General features: G+C 46.2%; 1 pseudogene; it reads right to left on the reverse strand.

Moving 5' to 3' along the window:
* Nucleotides 1–655: 655 nt before the first annotated feature.
* On the reverse strand, nucleotides 656–1,531 carry LOC144165132 (uncharacterized; annotated as a pseudogene).
* Between the last annotated feature and the right edge of the window lie 1,350 nt (nucleotides 1,532–2,881).

A 2,881-nucleotide genomic window follows, 5' to 3' on the forward strand; every position in this document is an offset into this window, starting at 1 on the left:
ACTAAAACCAGCTTGTGATCATAGATTCCATCATGAACACTTTAGTGTCATCTGGAACGTTTCCAAGAAATAGAACATCTAGTACACTTTCAGTGCTTTCGGCGACTCTGTTAGCCTCTTCAAGAAGTTGAACGAGATTAAAGTTCAGCATCAATTCTAACAACAAGTTACAGCTCGCTACGTCTGTTGAACCTGGGTGAAGAGTGTGCCAATGAATCGATGGTAGGTTGAAGACCCTCGCTAATATAGCTTTTTGATTAGGTTTGTATTTCTGCTGCATGTAAGACTGAATGTTTTCCAAAAATGACTCAGGCGAAGAAGGGGGCCGGTAGACTACACCTACGAGAGCCGAGAGCCCACGAAAATCAATTTGACACCATACACTCTTATTGTCGATTATTTCGCCCGTAGTTACGCAAGTGATTTCCTGTTTGACTACCAAAGCAACGCCTCCTCCTCGGCAGCCTCGATCACGTCTAACCATTTTATGAGTTGGGGGAAATATTTCAGAATATATAATGCCCGGAGTTAGCCAGGTCTCTGTAATTGCTATGATTTGGGGATCATAGGTAAATATGATTTCTTCAAGCTCATGAAATTTATTGACAATGCTCGTAGAATAAACAAGAACAACTCGCAATTGTTTGTGATTGAATCATTCATCGTGGGTACGTTTCTGGCGGATACATTTCAGACAATCCTTCTGCTCATCCCTTTCGTATATATCGTCGTCCACTCTACGCTTATCGTAACCAAGCGATACTTTGCGACCTTGTGCCTTAAAATCACTAGAATGAGACCACCGTTTGCTGCGCTTTGCTAGAGTGACCTTGCGGAAGTCATGGTTTACCGAGATTGTTGTTCCTTTCAGTTTGTGACAGTTCTTTAAGAGTTTAAGCTTCTCGTTGTAGTAAAAAAAATTACCGGTCGTACTTTATCGTGGATTTTTTTCCCAACCACATGTACTCTTTCCACAGAGTTAACAACCACTCCGAGTTTATGCCCTCTCAGTTCCTAGATTGTCTGTTTTCTTAGTTCTGCAGCTTTTTCACGATCCGCTTCGGGAAAACCAAAAATAACAAGATTGTGGCGTCTACTTCTATCCTCTAAATCACCCAGACACCTTTGATGAAGTTGAAGATTTCCTTTCAACGCTATAACTTCCTCTGCACGGCCTTCATCTGTACTTTCTGTTCTTTTATCGCTGCCATAACATCGCCAATTCCAGCGTTAACCGCAGATTCAAGCTTATCGTGAGCAGGGGCTAAATTATCGATTTTTGTTTTTAATTCTTCCTGATAAGCAAGCATAGTGTTCATTTCTATGAAATCGTCTATATCAGGCCCAGGATTCTGCTAACATCCCCCGCAAGAAGGATCAAAATGACCGTCCATGCGTCCACAAGAACACATGCACCAGTCGCCGGGCACGCCAGAACCACAGTTCTTATACAATCGCTACGAATGCTGGTATAAGAGTATTTGCCACCATCCTGGGCGAAAAATACAGAGGGGCTTAGCGAGGTTGCCATTGCGGTCCCGCCGTGCCCTCTGAAGAAGTCGTTGATGCGGTTGTTTTTATATGCTTGAGCAGGGGCGTTGTTTCGAAGAAGTTGGATGCCGGTGACGCCATGCGCTGCGTCCAAGAGAATGGCCAGTCGGAATTCACTGTCAATAGATCCAGACTGCTGACATCATTCTTCGGCCTGAATGACACGTGCTGAGCAAGGGCGCACAGCGTAACCTGGGCGACAAATACAGAGGGGTTTAGCGATGCTGCCATTGCGGCCCCGCCGTGCCCATCTTGTATTTGCTTGCTGGTACGTGCAAAGGAATGCGCACTGAGTGAATAGTAATTTTCATGCATCTATATCTGTTCTTCCCTTGGACTAAAACTCCATTTTCCAGTCAGCGCGGTCCTTGCTTCACTCCTTTTTAAAGTATGTCATGTTGTGCTGTTTGAATTATTAAGGTTTTTCATTCACCTGGCGTCCTAGCCAGGCTAACATTGCCAGTCACTTCAAAGCCGGCCCCCTCCCTCCCTCTTTCTGTCTCCCTCCCTACCAACCTCTTTCTCTGTTTCTCTCTCTCTCTCTCTCTCTCTCTCTCTCTCTCTCTCTCTCTCTCTCTCTCTCTCTCTCTCTCTATGTGTGCAGTGGCTTAGGTCTTGCCACCATTTCCCCTTGTAAATGTTTCGTGGGGCTAGCCAAACCTTTGGCTGTGATAAATGTTGTGCTGGTGTGGGCGTTCAACAGCCGTGCTATCGGCCCGCACTCGCGGACGTGTATTGGCCTGCGCAACAGTTTTAAGTGCACAGCACTTCAGGCGCTCGCGTTCTCGTCGCAGCTCCCTCGCTGGACCCAAGTAGAGCAACAGGGCGTTCCGTTGTAGCGCTGTCGTCGCGGCGCACCCCAGAGTCTTCGAAACCCAAGCGGATGATATAGTCATAACCGTTCGAAACTCGTGAACCACTGGCGCTTACTGGCGTTGTTTAGCGCGAAGAAAACTGTAGGTACAATTGACGCAAATAGAAAAAAATGCTGTGTTTGATATGACGCAGAAATGCTCCACGCGCAAAAAAGAAAATGGCGCGTTCGAAATGGCGCAGAAACCACGCAAAAAAATTACGCGTTGGAAATGCAGCTCCAGCTTACGAAATTAAGGCAAGCAAAAAAAAAAAAAAAGAACAGGACTCCCGCTGGTGCAGCTTCTGGCAAGAAGCGCTCGAGCACAGTGAAGACGGGAAATTTGAATTGCATGGGGCGGTAGCAGTGATCGGATAACGGTGCTGCAGCCCATTATGGCGAATGACTGCTCTGCACTTCCGACAGCTTTCTCATTGAGTGAAACGGCTTTAATTTTTTCTTATTGTCAAGCGCGGA

The sequence above is a fragment of the Haemaphysalis longicornis genome, unplaced genomic scaffold (genome assembly GCF_048455015.1).
Source record: "Haemaphysalis longicornis isolate Haplotype H1 unplaced genomic scaffold, Haemaphysalis longicornis Haplotype H1 scaffold_14, whole genome shotgun sequence".
NCBI classification, from domain to species: domain Eukaryota; kingdom Metazoa; phylum Arthropoda; class Arachnida; order Ixodida; family Ixodidae; genus Haemaphysalis; species Haemaphysalis longicornis.